A 26,812-nucleotide genomic window follows, 5' to 3' on the forward strand; every position below is an offset into this window, starting at 1 on the left:
CTGTGGATTTGGAGGTGGGAAGTGATTGGAAATGCTTCATTCATGTTCAAACAAGTCTCATTTGACATTTCAAACACTCACATTGAAGAATTTGAGGTCCAATAAAAAATTTCCAAAAATAGCAAGTGACCTATAATTTAAACTTTCCAAAAATGGAGAGATTTTGGACCAACTTCAACTCAATATTACATCATCAAGAAAGCTTCAAATGAATTTTTGTCCAACATGAAAGTTGTGGATCTTTCTCTCCCATTTCTAAAATGTCCAAGATCATGAATTTATAATGTGTGGTGGAGGAGATATGATCAAATCATTGCCAAGTATGCATGGAACTTCAAATGGGCATAACTTTTGAACCAAAGCTCCAAAATGAGTGGTTCTTTTTGCATTTTGTTCATCATGACTTGTAGTTTCCAAACATCTCATTTCATGGCTTGAAATTCCTTTGCATGACCATGTGCTCATTCATGAAGTTTTTTGAAAGAAATTTCATAAAATCAATTTGGTTGATCATATGCATAAAATACCAATCCTAAAGCTTGCATGGGCCTTGTTTAAGTGGTTTTCGATCAGAGTTGAGCACTGTTCACGTGGCTACCTCATGCATGAGGGTGAAAATCCAATTTGTGCATACACCTTAAAACTTGATTAATTTCAATTAGCTTTGGCTTAAACAAGTTTTCAGCATCATTAGCAAGTCATATACAGTGTTAATCATAACTGCATTTGCCATGAACATCCATTTTCAGATCTAGATTCAAAATCAACCAAACTTTTTCTCACAAAATATTTTGCAATTCTTCACACCAGAGCCATTTCTATTGATTGATTCATGATCATGAAGCATTTTTTAGTGGAATTGGACGTGAATTCGAAGCAAATCGTGCCAGTTTGGACCATACTCAAGGCTTGAAGATTCAATGGAGCTTGAAAATCTACTGGATTCACGTGCATTTGAGCTTCAAATTCATCATCAATCACTTCAATAAGCATTGTGGAGGAGATTTGAGGCCTTGCTGAGCTTGGTAGCACACGATTCCAGTTTCTGCTCTTCAAGAGGTTGATTTTCGATCTCATTTATTTTGCAATTCATCATGATATTTGTGCAGATCTTGGCTTGGTGATAATTTTGATATGAAATTTGAGTGAAATGGCACAATATTCATGAAGTTATGCTTGATTCAAAGTTTGATGTCAAATTTTATTTCCTTCGATCTGCACTTGTTAGGATGTTTTTGCATGATTTGTTTGTGGATCTTTGATATGCATGGAATGATGATTTGAATGGTGTAATTATTTGTGATTTCTGGACGTGTTTTGGATTTTCTGGAAATCTGCATATGAAGTTCATCTTCATCTTCATGAGGAAGATGAAGATCATCACATTTCCAGGTTTAGCTACGAAATATGCATGCCTTGCTGCGGATTTGCTATGACCTTCATGCGTTTGCTACGAAATTCGGGGAATCATTTCCAGCGCTAGGGCTTTAGTTAAACGCTGTCGTTTTAGCTTGCGCGCTCAAATTCAAATTTGCGCCAGGTTCGATCCTGGCCGAGCGAGATTTTCAAATGCTTCATGTTTTTTACATATTCCCTCCATTTTCATGCCTTGGTTCATATTTTGATTTCAATTTTTTCCTCAACTTAGAAAAATCACAACAAATAGAAAAATGCATCAATTTAATCCCAATTTTTTGCAAAATGCTCCTTATTCTGTCTAGTTTTTTATGAGCATAAATGTGCAAGTTGTGCCTGGCTGGAAAATTAATTTGTTCTAGGTTGATTGATCATATGTCTAATTTTGACCTTGCCTTGCTTATCTCATTGTGAAATGCTTGTTTTTAGTCCAATGAATGTGAAATTTTGCATGCTGATTCTAGACACATTGCTTGACATTTTGGTTTTGGTTTGGTATTTTTCCTATGCTTAATTTCTGTTTTATGCATGTGCTAACTTGGTGTGACAATTTGTGTCACACCTTTGATTGTCCAACTTGTGCAACTTGATTTCTATGCCAAATGATCTCTGATTCCTCTGATTTTTTGTATGTGGATCATGTTAGATGTCTTGAATGTGCATGATTTTTTCCAGATTTATTTGAATCATGTCTGTTTTGATTTGAATTTTTCATTCATGTTGATCACATATGAGCTTTGAAATTGCCTTGAACTTCTTTTGATCATGAAATGCTTTTGGTGATTGATTTTGATGTGAGCCTTTTTAGGATATGTCAACATGTGTTTGAAGTTACTTTGTGTTAAATTTCAGCCCCTGTTTCAAAATTTTTCTCCATCTTTGACCCTAGGCTTTGACCTAGTGGTTTGTTGCTTACATTTGAGTTTTGATTTCAGGTTAAAGCATCCAAGTTCCATAGTTGATGATGCTTCATCATGTGATTGTTGATGTTTGCTCTTGATTGCTTACACTTGTGTGTTTTGTAGGTTGATGCTAACTCATTTGAGTTTGCCTTATGGCTTACACATCTTGTACATTGGGATTGTCTGTTGCTTATTGACTGTTGTCTATTTGTCTGAGCATTTGTACTGATTTGGTTAGTGTTTCCACAGGTACCTAAGTTGCTTTAAGTTCATTTGAACTTTGCTTTTGCTTGGTTGCTTAACCACTTAGGTATGATCCCTAATCTTCATGTAGTCTGGAAGACCTACTGTTATTGGTAGGCACCTGTCTGAAGTCCTCCTTAAGAGGCAATGTTTGTGCTTGTTTAATTTGGTGCCAAGCAGGTAAAGCCCTCTTAAGAGGCAATTGGCAGATAAAAGAGATGTGTAATCCATCTCCTGCTACTCAGTGTGTCATTCACCTTTCTCACACCATGTGTTGATGCATTGTGAATAAGAACCCAAGATCTTATAGAGTCAATCATTTGTGGAGAAGAGTTCCTACTTTCTGAACTCCCACACTTTCCATTAATCAAAGCTCTCCCTGACCAGGGATAAGAGCTATGAGGCACACCCCTCATCTCCATTTCATCGGCTTCACCCTAACTCTCAATGTTAGGGTTAAGAGCTCAAAATACCCCATTCCAGTTGGTTGTAAAGCCTAACCTTGCTTGAGCCTAATTGATTGTGTATAGTGTGTGCTAATTGACTTGTTTGTTGCTTACTTGATTCATCTGTGCACATTTGCTTGAGTGTGCCTTTGTGCATCTACCTTCATTACTTGTATATCATTTCATAAACATTGTTCATCATTTTGTAACATTTTGTTTTGTCCATGGAGGAGGCAAGCATAAGTCCATTGATTGGCAGTTGTTTCCTATGATATGGTAGGAGACTAGTATAAGTCCATTGATTGGCATCTGGTATCCATGTTTTGTTTGTTTTAGGAGACTAGTATAAGTCCATTGATTGGCATTTGGTATCCTTGTTTCTTTGCTTTGTGAGACTAGTATAAGTCCATTGATTGGCATCTGGTATCCATGTTTCATTTTGTTTTAGGAGATTGGAATAAGTCCATTGATTGGCATCCGGTATCCATTTTTGTTTTAGGAGATTGGTGTAAGTCCATCGATTGGCATCCGGTATCCATTTTTGTTTTGTGAGATTGGAATAAGTACATTGATTGGCATCCGGTATCCATTTACTTTGTTCATCTGTTATTTGCTTGTTGCCTTTTTCCAAAGGAATCACTTGAATCATCTACATATGATCTCAAGAGGTGAACATCTAAGAAGTTTTACTTCCTCACCCTCCCATCTTTTGTTTCTTTAAACCTCCATTTGCATGTTAACCCAAAACTTGAAAACTATTGTGCAAACATTTTCATCTATTTTCAAATTAGAAACCTAGGCCTTAAGCCTTTGATTTTCAAAACTTCATTTTCATAATACTTCTTTTGAATTGAATTCTAATCATACTTTGACCATCTTTTGTGAATAAATTCTAATTGGTTAATTTCACTCACTCAATTGCTTTTGTGGCCCAAGTCCACTTTCTTGATAAGTTTTCATACACTAGCCATAGGTTTGATTTATCCTAGTTGGTTGATGTTAATCTCGCCTTTTGTCCTTAGTGATCGAACCGTAAGACTTCCATACTGAAAACAGGGTTAACCTCTCTAGTATGTCGAAGCTATTCTCACATGGTGGACTTGTTGTTTGTATAAGGTTGAGTTTTCTCCCGTGGACAACGAAAGACCTTAGGGCTTCTGTTTAAAATCAATCAATTCACCTTTTTTTGAAATCTTTTAGCTGAACTACGGCGTTTTGATCCTTACCTTCCATGGAAAGGTACGTAGGCAACGGGTTCATCCGTTCAAACACAAAAACAATAAAAATTGTATATTCTTTCTCTCATCCCTTCAATCCATGTTTGCACAATAAATATTTCATAAACAAATAACATTTCATACAACAAGTTGTGAAAAGAGGTTCCCTAGGAGTACCTAGGACGTTTTGGGTGCCTAACACCTTCCCATGGCGTAATTAACCCCTTACCCAGATCTCTGATCTTTTCATTAGTTTTCTATGTGTAAAACTTCTTAGGCTTTTGTTCGCTTTTTAGCCATTCCTTTGGATAAATAAAAGTGCGGTGACGACTCGATCCTTTGTATGCTTTGCTTTTGATTTAGTCAATAAATCATAAAGTGACGAATACACCGCTACAGAAAAGTGGCGACTCTTCTGGGGAGAATTCACAATCCTTGGTGGTTTTGCCTACTTTTCACCCTTGTTGTATGATATTTGTTTATTTGTTATATGACATATTTTTGTACAATTTGGGATTACTGTATTGATTGTAATGATTGAATTGCTTGATATACAATTGCTTGTTTGCTTGGTGATCTCTGTGAGATGAGTTCTATACCCGAACTCGAGTGCACCTTAGGATAGGAGAATGGCATAGTCTCGTCGACTTGTGTGGAGTATTCCTTAGCAAGTTGACTTGCGAGTGCATTCACTTGGTGGAGGTCATGTTGGATTAATAATGTCACACAAGTTATTTGTGGTTAGGCATTATTCTTTTAACATGTGCCTTAGAAGCCAAGGACCTTAGTTTATAAACCCCATCTTGGCCTATTTTTAGGACGTAGTGCGGAGGTCGTTCAGATGTAAGATCTGATGCGATTGTTACGTGATACTACACTCATAAGAGTCTCTCTTGAGAATATTTTTGGAATACGAGTATTCGTTCCTCCGATAATATTCGAAAGATGGGATGATGACTATGGGAACCTCTTGTAGAACATGTTCGGCAGGTTTAAACCCTAGTACACTCCCTTTGGGTGGTTCTTAACCGAGACTCCATGCTCGTGACTGTCAATAAACCCGTGATTCATGGTTGAGTCGTTCAGACATCCTTAATATCAATGGAACTTGGGTGTCGATAAGGTGAAAACCATAATCCACCAAAATGGATGGTTGATATTAAGGATGATTGAGCCGGTTCATGTATCGTTAATATCAATGGAACTTGGGTGTCGATAAGGTGAAAACCATAATCCACCAAAATGGATGATTGATATTAAGGATGCTGTGAGCTTTCCCATGACCTTTGTCTGGTGTGCTTTGCTTGATCCTTGAGTGTGATTGTTGCATTCATGCATTCATGCATTCATCTGCATTCATGTCATCAGAAAAATCAGAAAATTTTCAAGGAACTTAAAGGGTTATTTGCAAAATTTTCAGACATGGAAAGACCAAAAAGGCATACAAAGAAGTACAGCTTTAGACAGCCCGATCTAAAAGAGTTAAGGAATCTGACATCTTATGTATTAGATCCCTTGGGTTTCAAAGCTCGCTATGGGAAGCTTCTGCCTCTGTTGACTACTCAGGTTGATGAAGGGTTGATGAGTACTTTGGCACAGTTCTATGATCCTCTGTATCACTGCTTCTCTTTTTCGGACTTTCAGCTGTTTCCTACGCTTGAGGAGTATGCTCATCTTATGGGTATTCCGATTCTGGATCAGGTGCCATTCAGTGGCTTAGAGAGTATTCCGACTTCTCGAGAGATTGCAGACTTGTTGCACATAGATGAATCCCTTATTGAAGCGCATATGACCACCAAAGGTGGAATTCAGGGTCTTCCTTCTGATTTCCTCGTCGCTCAAGCTACCGTTTATGGGAAAGCCATGAGTGAGGATGCCTTTGAGGCCATATTCGTGCTACTCATCTATGGTTTGGTATTATTCCCCAACATCCACAAATTTGTGGATGTGAACGCCATTAGGATCTTTTCTGTTCTTAATCCCGTTCCTACTCTGTTGGGTGATACCTATTTCTCTTTGCATCTGAGGAATGCAAAGGGTGGAGGAGCTATTGTGTGCTGTTTGCCTCTGTTGTATAAGTGGTTTATTTCTCACTTACCGCAGACGGTTGCTTTCAAGGAGAACAAGGGATGTCTACGGTGGTCTACGAGACTGATGTCTCTCACTAATGATGATATCTCTTGGTATGATCGCGTGTATGATACAGTTCAGATCATTGATTATTGTGGTGAATTCCCTAATGTGCCTCTTCTTGGTACATGTGGTGGGATCAGCTACAACCCTATCTTAGCACGTCGTCAGCTTGGGTTCCCCCTAAAGGATAAACCTCATAACATTCTGTTAGAAGGTGTGTTCTTTCAGGAGGGTAAAGATCCCCAAGGCCTGAAAGCCAGGATGGTCCGCGCTTGGCGCAAGATTCACAAGAAGGGTAGAAGTGAGTTGGGTCCGAAGAACTGCATTGCTTTGGAGCCGTACACGACTTGGGTCAGGCAGAGAGCATCAGAGTATCTTATGCCTTATGATTATCCAAGACCTACACCTTTGGTTGTGGCTGGGCCTTCAACCCTCCCTAACCAAGGCGTAGAGGAGTTGAGAGACGAAGACCTTTCACGTGCCTGGATCCGCGAAAGAGAAGAGTTGCTTCAACAGCTTAAAGAGAATGACGCTCTGATTGAATTCCTCGAGCATCAGGTGATAGATGATCTGAATGATACCTGGACTTCTCTGCTTCCTCAGTTTTCCAAATTCTGGAAGAGGAAGTATGATCGACTCGCTAAGGAGAAAGCGGATATGGAAGCAGCATACGAGAGAGAGATCAAGAGGCTTTGTGCATCTCGTCTTCCAGCATCTCGAGCTTATAGGGATCCATAGGATGTTTATTTTCCTTTTCCCTTGTAATATAGTCAACAATGTTGTACTTCTTTGTCTCGAATATATTTGATGAGATGTTTTCCATATGCGATTAAATGCTTTAAAATTCAAAACTGCAAATAGAACCCTAAAAGTTCCTTAAAATAAAAACAAAGCATATGCACGAACATTGCATGCATCATTTGCATAAGCAGGTGTTGTTCTGGTCTTCTTGTCTGTGGCCTAACTCTGTGTTCTTCATTTATTTTGAAGACAAGCTGACTCATCGGTACTACACCCGAGCTAATTCTGCAAGAGTGATGGATCAACTTGAACAAGAGAACCGTGAGCTGAAAGAAGAGGTCGCCAGGCTGAGTGCTCTGATGGAGCAATTTCTAGCTGCTCAGAATCAACCGTCTCCGCCTCCTGCAACTCCTCCCCAGAGGACTGTTATTTCTGAGGTTGCTTCGTCAACAGTGCCAGCTGCTAGTGCCCATTTTGTGCCGAATGCCATGCCGCCCGGGTTTCCTTGGGGTATGCCTCCAGGTTTTATGCCTGATATTCCAGCACCTACTTTTGCTTCTATGCCGGCATCTAGCCCGGTCCTTGTGATGCCTCCTCCTGTCGTGCATACCATTCCCAGGGTAGACGACACCATCTATCATTCTGAGCCATCTGAGGGCCAAGATGTTAATGAAAATATGGATGCCATGAACGACCAATTTCTTGAACTCCGCAAGGAATTTAAGACCCTTCGAGGGAAAGACCTGTTCGGTAAATCTGCTGCTGAATTGTGCTTGGTTCCCGGTGTTAAGATACCTGTCAAATTCAAAGTCCCTGACTTTGAGAAGTATAAGGGGAACACCTGCCCGCTCAGTCACCTGGTTATGTATCCCAGGAAAATGTCTACTCAAACGGATAATGATCAGTTGCTGATTCATTACTTCCAGGATAGTTTGTCCGGTGCAGCTCTTCGTTGGTATATGAGCCTTGATAGTGCAAATATCCGTTCCTTCAACGATCTTGGCGAAGCCTTCGTCAAGCAGTACAAATATAATGTTGATATGGCTCCTGACCGTGATCAACTCAGAGCCATGTCCCAGAAGGACAAAGAGACATTCAAAGAGTACGCCCAGAGGTGGCGAGAGCTGGCAGCTCAGATTACTCCTCCGCTGGAAGAGAAGGAAATGACTAAGATCTTTCTGAAAACTCTTAGTTCATTTTATTATGAGCGGATGATTGCAAGTGCTCCCTCTGATTTCACCGAAATGGTGAACATGGGGATGCGATTGGAGGAAGGAGTCCGGGAAGGACGTTTGTCTAAAGACGAAGGCTCTTCTAAATGATATGGGGCGTTTAAGAAGAAAGATGGGGAGGCATGTAACACCCTTCTAAATACCCCAAATTATTTAATTAAAAATATTAACATATTAATCAGAGTAATTATGCCCCGAAGGGTGTCACACAATCATTTCACAAAAATCATCAAATTATCCTGTCATGCTCATTTATTTAATCAAAATAAGATTCTTTGCATAATTCGCAGCGGATACAAAATATCAACATTCAAATCATGTATTACATTACATGTAAAGTTAATCAACAACTCAATTCAAACATAGTCAACATCCCCTCCCGATGTTACATCTACCAGAGCATGACCCACTAAGAACGACACTAGACTCCATAGTACTAGCTTCTACTCAACATCACTGCTCGTTACCTGAAAAATAGGCGTAAGGGTGAGTTCCTCAATCAATATAATAAGCATTATAGAACAACATGTAATGCCAAGTAATTAACACATTAATTCACCCTAATCAGACTACGCATTCAGCAATATCAATATCCATTCAACCATCATACTCAACAGTAGATTATCAACCATATTCAACATCAACAACACGTCACACAACAATACAACACACAACACACATATGATACTGGAATACATCCATTCATATCATATGCCATACATTCATTATGCAATGAGACTCTATGCATGCGGTACCGACTATATTGTGAACATATAGTTCAACCTCACCGTCCAAATCCAGGCACGGCTACCAAGCTCACTAGTCCCACTCATTTGAGACATAGTGACTCACTCACTAATTCCTCACCATGGGAATTAGCTACCACCCCAAATGGGCCATGAAATGCACGCTACTCACCTAGCATGCAACAATCAACAACAGTCCAATAATGACTAAACTCACTAATTCCTCACCATGGGAATTAGCTACCACCCGAAGGCCACAATATGCATGCTAATCACCTAGCAATGCAACATCAACAATAATCAAGAATAGACACATGCTCACACTCTAAGCCATAAGATAGTCTATTCACAAATGCATACATTCACAACATCATGTATACCATCACACATTGTCAACACAATTTATCACAAAAGCATATTATATCATGCCACATAATCAAACACAGTATTAGCACACTCTACTAATACCTATGCTACTCAAAACAACGGGAAATGATCCCTATCACACCATACCTCAGCTAAGTCGCATCACCCAGCCTAAACAACCAAAAACTGCACAACAGTAGCACAGCAAAACACAATTCTGCCCATACGCGTATTGCCTCTGCCATACGCGTATTGCCCACGCCTGGCCAACTCCATACGCGTAATGCCCACTCTCATACGCGTATTGCGCATTTCCTCGCCCAACTCATACGCGTATCACCTGTCTCATACGCGTATGCTACGCGTAACAATCTCCCATTACGCGTACCAACAGAGACCAATTTACGTTCAAAATGTCATCTTTTCTCCCATACGCGTAAGGCTTCCCCCCATACGCGTACCAACATCTCATACGCGTATTGCCTAGTGCCATACGCGTATGACCAGAGACCAGAACTCTCAGATCTGCAATGGCTTTCTCTGCTACGAGATCTACCCAATTCAACCTTCTACAGTCCAAATTTTACACACAATTCATTCATATCATCTAACACGAATCATACACTTTCGATTTCACAAATTGCTAACCTTTCTATCTCAAATTCCTACGAATTTCGTCAATTACAATCTAAATTTCGTTCATCCCAAAAGTTCACAAATTCAACATATATCATCCAATCAGGGGTAAAACAATGGTCTATTACTACCCAGTACCTATCATCCCATAATACCCGTTAATTGATGATAAACCCCCCTTACCTGAGTTAATCCGGCAGCTTCCGAGCTCCAAGCTTCTCCTTCCTTCAACCTTCGTTCTTTCGCTTTTTGCCCTTTCTGCCTCTTTCCCCTTTTCACGTGAAAACCTTTTTCCAAAAATTGGGACTTTTATTATTTCAACTTATATACTCCAATAATATTATTCCACTAAATAATTATCCCAATAATTATTATTCCAAAATAATAATAATAATAATTCAAATATTCTAATTAAATTAATAAACATATTATTAATTTAATTTAAATAAATACATATTATCATCGGGGTGTTACAACTCTCCCCCACTAAAAGAGTTTTCGTCCTCGAAAACATACCTCAATCGAACAACTCCGGATAAGCCTCCCTCATCTGGCCCTCCAGTTCCCAAGTCACATTGCCACCTGCTGGTCCTCCCCAAGCTACCTTCACCAAGGCAATCTCTTTACCTCGCAACTGCTTCAACTCTCGATCCTCGATCCTCATAGGTGATGTTTCAACAGTCAGGTTATCTCTCACCTGTACATCATCTACTTGGACTACATGCGACGGATCATGAATGTATCTCCTCAACTGAGACACATGGAAAACATCATGCAAGTTCGCAAGCGACGGCGGTAAAGCGATACGATAGGCTACCTCTCCTATCCTCTCCAAAATCTGATAAGGACCAATAAATCGAGGTGTCAACTTCTTCGACTTCAAAGCTCGACCAACACCAGTTATCGGAGTAACACGAAGAAACACATGATCTCCCTCTTGGAACTCAAGTGACTTCCTCCTCCTATCATGATAACTCTTCTGACGACTCTGAGCAATCCTCATCTTCTCCTGAATCATCTTAATCTTTTCTGTAGTTTGTTGAACAATCTCCGGTCCAACCACAGCACTCTCACCGGACTCATACCAACATAAAGGTGTCCGACATCTCCTACCATACAAAGCTTCAAACGGTGCCATACCAATACTCGAATGAAAACTATTGTTGTAGGTAAACTCAATCAAAGGTAAATAACTATCCCAAACACCTCCCTTTTCCAAAACACAAGCTCTCAAAAGGTCCTCTAATGACTGAATCGTCCTCTCAGTCTGACCATCAGTCTGCGGATGATATGCAGAACTCAATCTCAGCTTAGTCCCTAAAGCCTTCTGCAAACCTTCCCAAAACTTCGATGTAAATCTAGGATCTCTGTCCGAAACAATACTCGACGGAATACCATGCAAACTTACAATCCTCTCAATATACAACTCAGCTAGCCTCTCTAACGGATAATCCATTCTGATCGGAATGAAATGAGCCGACTTCGTCAACCTATCAACAATCACCCAAATAGCCTCAAAACTCTTACTTGTCCTCGGCAAACCAGAAACAAAATCCATACTGATACTATCCCACTTCCACTCAGGAATAGCCAACGGTTGCATTAGCCCAGACGGCTTCTGATGCTCAATTTTCGACTTCTGACAAGTCAAACAGGAATACACAAAACTTGCAATTTCTCTTTTCATTCCCGGCCACCAAAATAACCTTTTCAAATCATGATACATCTTCGTAGCTCCAGGATGAATACTCAAGCCACTACGATGTCCTTCCTCAAGAATACTCTTCTTAAGCTCAGTAACGTCCGGAATACACACCCGATCACCAAATTTCAAAATACCATCCTCATCAACTCTGAATTCACCACCTTGACCTTGATTCACTAAAGTCAACTTATCAACCAAAAGCACATCGGATTTCTGACTCTCTCTGATCTCGTCCAAAATACCACTCGTTAACTTCAGCATTCCCAATTTAACACTATTGTGAGTACTCTCACACACCAAACTCAAGTCTCTAAACTGTTCAATTAAATCCAACTCTTTAACCATTAACATAGACATATGCAATGATTTCCGACTCAATGCATCAGCTACTACGTTTGCTTTACCCGGATGGTAATTCAACCCAAAATCATAATCCTTCAGAAATTCTAACCATCTCCTCTGTCTCATATTCAGCTCTTTCTGATCAAACAAATACTTCAAACTTTTATGGTCACTGAAAACTTCAAATCTTGATCCATACAAATAATGCCTCCACAACTTAAGAACAAATACCACAGCTGCCAACTCTAAATCATGTGTCGGATAGTTCCTCTCATGAACCCTTAGCTGTCTCGAAGCATAAGCTATAACCTGCTTATTCTGCATCAACACACCACCTAAACCCAACAATGAAGCATCACAATAAACCTCAAATAGTTCCGACGAACTCGGTAATATCAGAATAGGAGCACTAGTCAACCTTCTCTTTAATTCTTGAAAACCTTCTTCACATTTCGAATCCCAAACAAACGTTTGCCCCTTTCTAGTCAACATCGTCAACGGTAACGCCAACTTAGAAAATCCCTCAATGAACTTCCTATAGTAACCTGCAAGTCCAAGGAAACTCCTTATCTCAGAAACTGACTTCGGAGCTTCCCACTTAGATACCGCTTCTATCTTAGAAGGATCAACAGCAACACCACCTCTTGAAATCACATGACCAAGAAAACTAACCTCTTCTAACCAAAATTCACACTTTGACAGTTTAGCAAATAACTTCTTTTCTCGTAGAACTTCCAACACCACTCTCAAATGTTCAGCATGCTCTTCTTCAGATTTCGAATACACCAAAATGTCATCAATAAACACCACGACAAACTGATCTAGATACGGATGAAAAATCCTATTCATATACTCCATAAATACTCCAGGCGCATTAGTCACACCAAAAGGCATTACAGAATACTCATAATGTCCATACCTCGTTCTGAAAGCAGTCTTCTGAATATCTTCAGTTTTCACACGTATCTGATGATACCCAGATCTCAAGTCTATCTTGCTGAACACACTAGCACCAACCAATTGATCCATCAAATCATCAATCCTCGGTAAAGGATACCGATTCTTGATCGTCACTTTATTCAATTGCCTGTAGTCCACACACAACCTCATAGTACCTTCCTTCTTCTTAACCAATAGCACTGGTGCACCCCACGGTGACACACTCGGACGAATAAATTTCTTATCCAACAAATCTTCCAACTGACTCTTTAATTCAGCTAGCTCAGCAGCAGACATACGATACGGAGCCATCGATATCGGTCTAGTACCAGGTACCAAATCAATCGAGAACTCAACTTCACGTTCTGGTGGCAATTCATTCACTTCTTCCGGAAACACATCAGGAAAATCACACACTATAGCTAGATCGCCAATCACCAGTTTATCTTTAGCTTCCAAAGTCGCTAACAGCATAAACAATTCTGCCCCATCTGCCACTTCCTCATTCACCTGCCTGGCTGATAGAAACAAACTCTTTCCTTCTTCAATCTCAGGAAATATCACAGTCTTATCAAAACAGTTGATAGAAACTCGGTTGAACACCAACCAATTCATACCCAAGATAACATCAATCTGCACTAACGGGAGACACACAAGGTCTATCCCAAATGCTCTACCAAAAATACTCAAAGGACAATTCAAACAAACAGAAGTAGTAGTCACTGAACCCTTCGCAGGAGTATCAATCACCATACTACCCAACATCTCAGATATTTCTAACTTAAGTTTCACAGCACAATCCAAGGATATAAAAGAATGAGTCGCACCTGTGTCAATAATAGCTACAAGAGGAAAGCCATTAATATAACACGTACCTCGGATCAAACGATCATCTGCAAAAGTCTCAGAACCTGATAAAGCAAAAACCTTGCCTCCTGACTGATTTTCTTTCTTTGGCTTAGAACACTGCGGACTGATATGACCCACCTCTCCACAGTTGAAGCAAGTCACAGTCTTCAACCGGCAATCTGCAGCCAAATGACCACCTTTTCCACATTTGAAACACTTCTTCTCATTACTGGTACACTCATGGATACGATGTCCAGCCTGACCACATCTGTAACACTTAACAGGAGCACTAGAGTCTCCCCCACTAGGCCTCTTCATCCCACTCTGTCTCTGGAAACCTTTGCCAGCTGCATACGGTTTCCCACGATCGATCTGATTCTTGCCTTTCCTATCAACCCTCTGCTGATAGCTCTCAGCTCTAGCCTTGGAATCCTGTTCAAAAATCCTGCAACAGTCAACCAAATCAGAAAACACTCTAATCCTCTGATATCCAATTGCCTGCTTGATCTCGGGACGCAACCCGTTCTCAAACTTCACACATTTCGAAAATTCTCCAGCAGCCTCACTATAGGGAGTATAGTACTTTGACAGCTCTGTGAACTTCGCAGCATACTCAGTAACCGACCTGTTACCCTGCTTCAACTCCAAGAATTCTATTTCTTTCTTCCCTCTGACATCCTCTGGAAAATACTTCCTCAGGAATCTTTCCCTGAACACAGCCCAAGAAATCTCAGCATTCCCAGCAGATTCCAATTCAGTGCGGGTAGCAACCCACCAATCATCAGCCTCCTCTGACAGCATATGTGTACCGAACCTGACCTTCTGGTTATCAGCACATTCAGTTACTCTAAAGATTCTCTCGATCTCCTTCAACCACTTCTGAGCACCATCTGGATCGTATGCTCCCTTGAACATTGGAGGATTGTTCTTCTGGAACTCACTCAACTGACGAGCAGCTCCCATTCCCATAACATTCGGATTCCCTCCAAGTACTCCAGCCAGCATACCCAGAGCTTCAGCAATCGCAGCATCATCTCTACCTCTTCCAGCCATCTCTATTCTGAAACCCAAACAAGCTAAACAATAAGTACTGATAGGGTTACACAACACCTATCCCGTACAGGGGAAACAGAATAATTACGACTCGACACGACCGACTATGCTCTGATACCACTAATGTAACACCCTTCTAAATACCCCAAATTATTTAATTAAAAATATTAACATATTAATCAGAGTAATTATGCCCCGAAGGGTGTCACACAATCATTTCACAAAAATCATCAAATTATCCTGTCATGCTCATTTATTTAATCAAAATAAGATTCTTTGCATAATTCGCAGCGGATACAAAATATCAACATTCAAATCATGTATTACATTACATGTAAAGTTAATCAACAACTCAATTCAAACATAGTCAACATCCCCTCCCGATGTTACATCTACCAGAGCATGACCCACTAAGAACGACACTAGACTCCATAGTACTAGCTTCTACTCAACATCACTGCTCGTTACCTGAAAAATAGGCGTAAGGGTGAGTTCCTCAATCAATATAATAAGCATTATAGAACAACATGTAATGCCAATTAATTAACACATTAATTCACCCTAATCAGACTACGCATTCAGCAATATCAATATCCATTCAACCATCATACTCAACAGTAGATTATCAACCATATTCAACATCAACAACACGTCACACAACAATACAACACACAACACACATATGATACTGGAATACATCCATTCATATCATATGCCATACATTCATTATGCAATGAGACTCTATGCATGCGGTACCGACTATATTGTGAACATATAGTTCAACCTCACCGTCCAAATCCAGGCACGGCTACCAAGCTCACTAGTCCCACTCATTTGAGACATAGTGACTCACTCACTAATTCCTCACCATGGGAATTAGCTACCACCCCAAATGGGCCATGAAATGCACGCTACTCACCTAGCATGCAACAATCAACAACAGTCCAATAATGACTAAACTCACTAATTCCTCACCATGGGAATTAGCTACCACCCGAAGGCCACAATATGCATGCTAATCACCTAGCAATGCAACATCAACAATAATCAAGAATAGACACATGCTCACACTCTAAGCCATAAGATAGTCTATTCACAAATGCATACATTCACAACATCATGTATACCATCACACATTGTCAACACAATTTATCACAAAAGCATATTATATCATGCCACATAATCAAACACAGTATTAGCACACTCTACTAATACCTATGCTACTCAAAACAACGGGAAATGATCCCTATCACACCATACCTCAGCTAAGTCGCATCACCCAGCCTAAACAACCAAAAACTGCACAACAGTAGCACAGCAAAACACAATTCTGCCCATACGCGTATTGCCTCTGCCATACGCGTATTGCCCACGCCTGGCCAACTCCATACGCGTAATGCCCACTCTCATACGCGTATTGCGCATTTCCTCGCCCAACTCATACGCGTATCACCTGTCTCATACGCGTATGCTACGCGTAACAATCTCCCATTACGCGTACCAACAGAGACCAATTTACGTTCAAAATGTCATCTTTTTCTCCCATACGCGTAAGGCTTCCCCCCATACGCGTACCAACATCTCATACGCGTATTGCCTAGTGCCATACGCGTATGACCAGAGACCAGAACTCTCAGATCTGCAATGGCTTTCTCTGCTACGAGATCTACCCAATTCAACCTTCTACAGTCCAAATTTTACACACAATTCATTCATATCATCTAACACGAATCATACACTTTCGATTTCACAAATTGCTAACCTTTCTATCTCAAATTCCTACGAATTTCGTCAATTACAATCTAAATTTCGTTCATCCCAAAAGTTCACAAATTCAACATATATCATCCAATCAGGGGTAAAACAATGGTCTATTACTACCCAGTACCTATCATCCCATAATACCCGTTAATTGATGATAAACCCCCCTTACCTGAGTTAATCCGGCAGCTTCCGAGCTCCAAGCTTCTCCTTCCTTCAACCTTCGTTCTTTCGCTTTTTGCCCTTTCTGCCTCTTTCCCCTTTTCACGTGAAAACCTTTTTCCAAAAATTGGGACTTTTATTATTTCAACTTATATACTCCAATAATATTATTCCACTAAATAATTATCCCAATAATTATTATTCCAAAATAATAATAATAATAATTCAAATATTCTAATTAAATTAATAAACATATTATTAATTTAATTTAAATAAATACATATTATCATCGGGGTGTTACAAGGCACATGTTGTGCAATCCCATGTTAGACCCGGAAGACCCTCTGATAAGAGGAAGCCTGTGCGTCATCAGCACCAGGTGGCTAGTGTAGCACATGTTTTCAGGGATAATTATCAACATCAGCAACACAATCAACAACAATCTCCTCAACCGTATCATCAACAACAGCATCGCCCTCAACTGCAGGCCTACCAGCCTCGCAATAGTAATCTAGCTGGTCAGAATTATGAGAGGAAGAAGATCACTTTCGATCTGATTCCTGTATCGTATGCAGAGTTGTATCCCTCTTTAATAGAGCGGAAACTGATTACTCCTAGGGATCCTCCGGCTATACATGCTAACCCTCAGTTGTGGTATAAGCCTGATTTGCACTGTGTCTATCATTCCGGTGCTCCGGGCCACGATGTAGAGAACTGCTTTCAGTTGAAGACTAAGGTTCAAGACCTTATGAGATGCGGCATTCTGAGCTTTGAGGACTCAAGCCCCAATGTTAAGAAGAACCCATTGCCCGAGCATGGGAAGTCTGTTAACATGGTCCAGGGTTGCCCTGGCAAATACAAAGTCAAATATGTAAGCCATATTCGACAGTCATTGGTCGAGTTACATCGGTTGCTGTATGATTACAGTCATTTAGAGCACGACCGTGACAAATGTCGTATCTGTTCTGTCAACAGATTGGGTTGCCGCCAATTGCGAAAGGATCTTCAAGAGTTGCTAGACGATGGGACTATTAAGATTCTGCAGAATAGAAACGTTGATGAAGATGAACCTGAGGTGAATGTGATTTCTCATGTATTCAAGATTCCAGAGCCTGTTGTTATCCGATATGATGGTAGCAAACAGAAGTCTTCTCCTTCTCTGGTCATCAAGCCCGCAGGCCCTGTACCTTATTCTTCTGAAAAAGCGATTCCCTTTCGTTACAGTGTTGTTGCTGTTGAAGATGGGAAAGAAGTGTCGTTGCCTTCAACCTCTGTGGTAAATATTGCTGATGTGAGCGGGTTGACCCGTAGCGGTCGTGTGTTTTCAGCACCCCCGAAGCCTCATGTTGTTTCTGATTCCGCTGAGCGTCCGGTTGGGACAGCAGTGAATGTTCCGAATCCGGCACCTGTTGCCAAACCCTCCTCTGTACAAAAGACTCCTGCTTCTTCTGTTGGCCCGAGTGGAATTATGAATGAAGAGTGTGATGAGATGCTGAAGCTCATCAAGAAGAGTGAGTACAATGTTGTAGATCAGCTTCTACAAACTCCGTCCAAGATCTCCGTGCTATCTTTGCTTCTGAATTCAGAACCTCATAGGGAGGCTCTGCAGAAAGTGTTGGACCTGGCTTATGTTGATCATGATGTCACGATTGAGCAGTTTGACAGCATTGTTGCAAACATCACTGCTTGCAACACTTTGAGTTTTTGTGACGCTGATCTCCCTGAGGAGGGAAGAGACCACAACATGGCTTTACATATTTCTATGAACTGCAAGAACGACGCCATGTCCAACGTACTGGGGGACACTGGGTCATCTCTAAATGTATTGCCGAAGACCACTCTTTCGAGATTGTCATATCAAGGGCCTCCCATGAGGCAGAGTGGTGTTGTTGTGAAAGCTTTCGATCGGTCGCGCAAGACCGTGATTGGGGAAGTTGACCTCCCAATCAAGATTGGACCAAGCGATTTCCAAATCACCTTTCAGGTTATGGATATCCACCCATCTTATAGCTGTCTCCTTGGTAGACCATGGATTCACGAGGCTGGCACCGTGACATCCACCCTACACCAGAAGCTGAAATTCGTCAAGAATAAGAAACTGGTCGTGCTAGGGGGAGAAAAGGCTCTCCTGGTTAGCCACTTGTCTTCTTTCTCATATATTGATGTTGAGGATGAAGTTGGAACGCCTTTCCAAGCTTTGTCTATTGCTGAGCCGATTGAGAAGAAGTCTCCTTCATTTGCTTCCTATCGTGATGCGAAACTGGCCATTGAATGTGGTGCAGTTGCTGGTTTAGGGAAGATGATTGAGCTTGAAGACAACAAGTCCCGGGCTGGCATTGGCTATTTTTCTGGGGCATTCAACGAGCAAGGGCTGTTCAAGAGTGGAGGTTTCATCCACGCCGATCAGATTGAAGAAACTGCTGCTATTCTGGAAGAGGATGCAGAGGATTTGAGCAACTTTGTTATTCCTGGTGGTGTCTGCCACAATTGGGTCGCTGTGGATGTTCCTACGGTCATTCATAAGTCAGCGTAATGTGTTCACTTTGTTCAAAAACCCTTCTCCCATGCCAAAAGGAGAAGTGATGACATCGTTGGCATCATATATACAATGATATTTTCATTCAATTAATGCATTGTTAAACATTTGTTTTTCCATTTGTTTTCACTTTTTGCTTTTGCATGAAATCAGTGATCACAAAAAACCCTAAAAAAAAACAAGAATAAAAGCAATCTTTTCATCTGCATAATGATTTGTTTGTTTAAATTCTAAAGTTTTATTATCCAAAATCATTATGCAGGTTGGTTCTTAAACCCATTGAACATAATGATCCAACGCCATCTCCCAATTTTGAATTCCCTGTATTTGAAGTAGAGGAAGATAATGTTGAAGGAATTTCTGATGAGATTTCCCGTCTCCTTGAGCACGAAGAGAAGATCATTCAGCCGCACCTTGAGAATCTGGAAACAGTCTACTTGGGGTCTGAAGATTGTGTTCGATTGGTGAAGATTGGGGCACTTCTTGAAGAGTCTGTCAAGAAGGGGTTGATCAGTTTGCTACGAGAATATTCCGATATCTTCGCTTGGTCGTATGAAGACATGCCAGGTCTAGATACAGATATTGTGCAATATTTCCTGCCTTTGAAGCCTGAGTGCGTGCCAGTAAAGCAGAAGCTCAGAAGAACTCATCCAGATATGGCAGTGAAGATCAAAGAGGAAGTTCAGAAGCAAATTGATGCGGGGTTTCTGGTGACTTCTACATATCCTCTATGGGTGGCCAACATTGTGCCTGTACCTAAGAAAGATGGAAAAGTCCGTATGTGTGTTGATTACAAAGATTTGAATAAGGCTAGTCCGAAAGATGATTTCCCTCTACCACACATTGACATGTTGGTAGACAATATAGCTAAGTTCAAAGTCTTCTCGTTTATGGACGGATTTTCCGGTTATAATCAGATCAAGCTGGCACCCGAGGATATGGAGAAGACAACATTCATCACACCTTGGGGAACATTCTGTTATCGAGTGATGCCCTTCGGTTTAAAGAACGCCGGAGCCACGTATCAGCGTGCTATGACTACCTTGTTTCATGATATGATGCACCAGGAGATAGAGGTCTATGTCGACGACATGATTGCTAAGTCTAGAACAGAAGTTGAACATGTTGAACATTTGTTGAAGCTTTTTCAGCGTTTGAGGAAGTACAAGCTTCGTCTGAATCCGAACAAATGTACATTTGGAGTCCGTTCTGGCAAGTTGTTGGGTTTTGTTGTCAGCGAGAGAGGTATTGAAGTTGATCCTGCAAAGGTCAAAGCAATACAAGAGATGCCCGTGCCCAAAACTGAGAAGCAAGTCCGAGGTTTTCTTGGCTGCTTGAACTATATTTCCAGATTTATATCCCACATGACTGCCACATGTGCGCCAATATTCAAGCTCCTCCGGAAAGATCAGTCTCATGATTGGACCGAGGATTGCCAGAAAGCTTTCGACAGTATCAAAGAGTATGTGTCTGAACCTCCGATCTTGTCTCCGCCTGTGGAAGGAAGACCTCTGATCATGTATTTGACTGTTCTTGAAGATTCGATGGGTTGCATACTCGGTCAGCAAGACGAATCAGGGAAGAAGGAATCTGCTATCTACTACCTTAATAAGAAGTTTACTGATTGTGAGTCTCGATACTCTATGCTTGAGAAGACGTGCTGTGCTTTGGCTTGGGCTGCTAAGCGTCTACGCCAGTACATGATAAATCATACAACTTGGTTGATATCCCGAATGGATCCAATCAAGTATATTTTCGAGAAGCCTGCTTTAACTGGGAGGATTGCCCGTTGGCAGATGTTGTTGTCTGAGTATGATATCGAGTATCGAGCTCAGAAAGCTATCAAAGGTAGTATCTTGGCTGACCATTTGGCACACCAGCCGATTGAAGATCATCAGTTTGTTCAGTACGACTTCCCAGACGAGGAGATTTTGTATTTGAAAATGAAAGATTGTGACGAGCCTACACTTGACGAAGGTCCGGAACCTGGTTCCAGATGGACGATGGTGTTTGATGGCGCTGTGAATCAGTACGGAAATAGAATTGGGGCAGTAATCATTACTCCTCATGGCACACATATTCCTTTTACAGCAAGGCTAACTTTCAAATGCACGAATAACATGGCTGAGTATGAAGCCTGTATTATGGGATTGTGTAGCACCTCAAATTTGCACCTACCTTTTGTACATACATTTTTATCATTAGGTCATTAACATAACATAGTCCACTGCATAGCATTGCATTGTCTTTCGCCCGAGTGCAAGTCATTAGACAAGATTAGGTCAAGATGATCAGGAGATCAGTCAATCAAGCAAGCAAGTGCATTTCTCAATGAGACAAAGCCCTAGGGTTGGTTTATCAGGTTCATATGATTATGTGATCATTGTGAAGTGGTTTGGCCAAAGATTGGATGCTCAGAAGTCATCAGTCAGGCTGAATTTCATCTGAAACCCTAGAAAGTCAACTGTGGTCAACTATGGTCAACTGTGCCTGATTTTATGGATTTGAAGGTGGGAGATGGTTTGAAAGGCTTCATTCATGTCCATACAAGTCTCATTTGACATATCAAAGAACAAGGGTGAAGAAAATAAAGTCAGATCAAAAGTTTCCAGAAATAGCAGGTGACCTGTAATTGGAAACTGCCAAAAATGGAAAGTTCTTCTCCTCAAATTTACATCATAATACAAGCTTCAAATGGAATTTTGTCCAACAGAAAAGTTTAAGATCTTGTTCTCCCATTTCCAAAAAGTCGAAGAACATGAAATTCTCATGTGTGGTTGGCAAGTTATGATCAAATCATTTTCAGAAAAGGTTAAACTTCAAAGGACCATAAATCATGAACCATTTGGCCAAATTGGGTGGTTCTTTTTTGAACAAGTCACATTTGACATGAACTTTCATGATGCATCATCACATTTCATCAAAAATCATCATAGCAAAAGTCCATTTTTCAAGTGAACTAATTTGTATTTTGGTGGAAAAAAAGTGATTTTGAGAAATACATGTCATTTGCATACCAAACCACTTCTAACACATCATAAACATCAATTTGGACTTGTTTGAATGGTATTTGCACTGTTACATTGGCTGCATTGTGAAAAGGGCATTTTGGCCAATTGTGCATAAAACTTCATTTTGCTAATCCACTTGAATTTGCTTAATCTTGATTAACAAATTGATTAGGCACTTGGTATAAGTCTCTAATCATAACTGTTTCACAAAAACAGATTTTCATTTTTCTTAGATCTAACAGAAAATCACCAAAATTCTCTCAATTGTGTTCAAGCTTTTTTCTCATTGTTCATCAAGATCCATCATCTTTTGTGCTGGTGCTCGTGTGATTCATCTCCTACATATGCTAATAGAGGACTGTTGAAGGAAATTGTGACCAAAAACTTGAAGAATCGTGACTGTCATCATCAAGTTCATCCATGGCATTTTGATGATTCTTGAAGCTGGAGCTGTGTTGAGCTGAAGTACCTCTTCCATTCACTTCCTAGAACATTATTCCACATCTGTTTCATCAATTCAAGCTTGGAAATCATCAAATCAGGACCTGCATCATCCAAGAGGTTAGAACTCGACCGAGCTAATTCTCAAAATTGTGATATGGCTTGTGTAGATCTTAGGTCATAGAGTACACTGCAACTCGAATCGTGTGATTTCATTAGGAATTGATCTAGTTATTTGGATTTGAAGTTTGGATGTGAAACTTGATTTTGCTCGATCTGTGAAGCATGAGTAGATTTAGGTTAAATCATGTGGATATTGTTGTTGTGCTTGATTAAACGCTTCCATTGATATATGATTTGCTAAGTTTCGTGAACAAATGTTCTTGTTGAGTTTCTGGTGATGAATGTGATGAACAATCTCAAGAACACGTCCAGAACGTGTTTTGATCCGTTTGCCTGGCTTTCATTTTCAAATTTGTGTTTAGCGCGCCCATGAGCCAATCGCGTGCTGCCACTGCATAAAATGAAACACAGCGTTTCACTCTTGTTGCTGCATATTTACGAAATTGCCATTATCAGATTTAATTTCACTTATTTCATTTGCTTTTCAAATTTTTATTTCATTTTGATCTTCAATCTTAGAAAAATCATAACTCCTTCAATTTTGATCCAAATTTGATGCAATTTTTTGTGCCATTCTCCTTGTGATGTGCTCTATTTTTTGGTTATTTTTAATCATGTTGTGTACGTGTGGAAAAATTATTTGGCTAGGGCTTGTTTGAATGTGTCTTTCGTGCACCATGCTCACTCTTTTGATCATAAAATCTTGATGCCTAATTAGAAATTCATGAAACTTTTTGTGCATATCCTAGGCATGTTCCTGGTCATTTTGATATGTGGTTTGTAATTTTTGAGTTCCTGGATTGAGAGTTATGACATGATCTTTGGAGGTGTTACATTTTATGCCATGCCATGCTTTGTGCATCTTCTTGATGTTATTTTTTATGCTTGTTGAACATGATTTGCTCTGGATTTTTGCATGAGGATACTTGTGAATGTTGAGAATGCATGTGAATTTTTCTGGAATTTTTGAATCCATTTCCTATTTGTTTGGGATTTTATTTGCTGTTTAGTCATTTGTTGACTTTTTGTGATACATGTTCCCATTTGATTTGTGAAATTCTGATTATTAATTGGATGGATTTGAAATTTGACATGGATACGATAGACATATTGAAGTGCATCTTGGCTTTGGTCCCATTCATTTATCATGATTTGTCTCTGTTTTATGATTGGTTGAAGTTAATGTTTGTTTTGATGCCATGAATGAGCTTGCTTGAATTTGTGTTGACTTTCTGAATTTCATTGACCTACTTCCCTTGATTCAAATGAGCTGAAATTTGGTATGATTGACATGTTATGGATGCTGTTTGATCATGAATTTTTTGAGGATTTGTTGAAATGTTTTGATATTGATTTGATTGTGATCATTCTGTTTAGTCCTTTGAGGTTCTAAATTGCATGTTTGGTGCTTTTTCCTTCATGAAATGATAATGATGAATGATATGAATGTGAAACCACTTGGGTTTGTTTCTTGATTGATTAATCTTGGTTTTGGTCAATTTTCACTCGCTGTTTTGAATTTTTCACCTCCTTTTGACCCTAGGCTTGTCCTAGTGGTCTTGTTTCTCATGTTTGAGTTTGCTTTTCAGGTTAGGAAGCAAATGCTTTAAGGAGATTAATGCAAGTCGATTGAGTTTGGTTGATTGTTATGAACTAACTTGTTCTATTTTGTAGGATGCTTAGCTCACTTGCTTTGGGCTTATGCTTTGCACATGTGATTGATTGTGTCTGTTGGTTCTTATGCTGTTTGTTTTGACTTTGTCTAAGTACTGACTGTATTTGATTGATTTCAGGTACCTTAGTTGCTAATAGTTCCTTGAGAACTTGCATTGCTTTGCTTGATAGCATTTGCACTGAGGTATAATGATCTCTTCTTCATGTAGTCTGGAAGACCTGGCCTGTTACTTGGCCAGGCACCTGTCTGAAGTCCTCCTTAAGAGGCAATGTTTGTGCTTGTTTATTTTTGTCCCCAAGCAGGAAAGACCTTTGTTAAGGCAATTGGCAGACACAAGAGGTGTGTAGTCCACCTCCTACTATTCGGTTGAGTCGTCCCTTGGCTCACATCACATGTTGATGCCTTGTGGACATTAACCCAAGATCAGTTGAGTCAGTGTCATAAGTGTAGAAGGGTTCCCACTTTCTGGACCCACACTTCATTGTCTGAAGCTCTCCCTGACCAGGGATAAGAGCTGTGAAGTCTAATCTTCACTCACCTTTCATCTGGCTTCACCTTGGCTCTCAATGTCAAGGTTAAGAGCTAACATTACCCTTCCAGTTGGCTTGCTCTTGCAGCCTCACCTCTTGTTTGAGCCCCACTTGGTGTGTATATAGTGTGTGCTATCTGTAATTGTTTGCTTTGTTGTTTGTGCTGATTAAGATAGGCTTGCTCCATGTGCAAGTTAGGTAGCAACCTTGACTTAGGGATGATTTTGCATGATAACATCTAGGCTCGAGTTAGTCTCCCTAGTTGTGTCTCCCTCTGTTATCTGGTTAGGCTAGCCTTGTGTCCCTCTGTAGGGGAACTACGTCGCCCTGATCCTCATACCAGATGAGGTACGTAGGCAGGAGATGAGCTGATCTCTCCGGGCGCCCGTTTTTGTTTTGTCTTTGCGTGTGTCAGGAGATGGATGTAAGCCCAGCGATTGGCATTCCGTATCCTCTTGTTGTGTGCTTGGAAGCTGATATAAGTCCAGCGATTGGCATTCGGGTTCCAGTGTGGGTGTGTTTGGTTCGGAAGCTGATATAAGTCCAGCGATTGGCATTCGGGTTCCATGTTTGCCCATTTTTGTGTGGAGTTTGACGTAAGCCCAGCGATTGGCAGTCGATTTCCTGTGTTGCTTTGTCTGTGTGCGTGAGCCGAGCTACGAATGCTCTGATTCTTCTTCGTCCAAGAAGATACGTATGCATAGGATGCGACATCCTAGCGAGCATGTGTTTCCCCCAGTTCGAACTACTTTGACTCTGATGTCTATGCTTGATAGACTAAGTAGGCCCAGGATGCGATATCCTGCCGAGTCAGTCTTGTTTGTTTTCTTGTGTCTCTTTCAGCCAGTGTTTGTTTGTTTGTGAGCAGCGTTTTAGCAACCATTTTCCTTCCTTTTGTGCGTGGATCCCGTCGAGTACGACGGATGCGTAGGGGTGCTAATACCTTCCCTTCGCATAACCGACTCCCGATCCCATTCTCTTTGGTCGCGAGACCATGCTTTTTCCAGGTTTACTCTGAGCGTTTCCTTTCCCTCTTTTGGGATAAATAACGCACGGTGGCGGCTCTGTTGTTCTGTTTTCCCGCCGGTTTTTCGCGTAATGCGACAGCTGGCGACTCTGCTGGGGATGAGAAGTTGACCTCTTGCTGGTCCATCTTCCCTAAGCGAGTCTCTCCTAGCGTTCTCTAGGTTAGGGCTTTGGTTGCTATTTGCTGTTATTTATTGCATTCATTTCATTTATTGTTTGCATTTAATGTGTGCATTAATGTTTGCATTCATTCATATTCATCTGCTGTGCTGGCTGTGTTTCTCTGTTTGGGGGTGGGAGTTAGTCGAGGTAAAAGGCCCAATACCCAGGCTATGAGTGAAATCTAGGAAACCTAGGAATAGAGTGATTCATGGGAAGCGGGTGGTATGCGCCACTTAGTGGAACATTGATATCACGAGCAGTTCAGACTCTGATGGGGTATTATCGGTGCATACATCTGGTGTGCACAGGATGATATTCTTGGAAGGGTTGTTTATCCTGCGTTTCTCTCGACTGTACCCTGGCCTAGATGACACCCGTGAGCGGGGAGGGAATGATTATTACAGGTACTGTTGCTGACT

The sequence above is a fragment of the Lathyrus oleraceus genome, chromosome 2, assembly GCF_024323335.1.
Source record: "Lathyrus oleraceus cultivar Zhongwan6 chromosome 2, CAAS_Psat_ZW6_1.0, whole genome shotgun sequence".
Taxonomy (NCBI): Eukaryota; Viridiplantae; Streptophyta; class Magnoliopsida; order Fabales; family Fabaceae; genus Lathyrus; species Lathyrus oleraceus.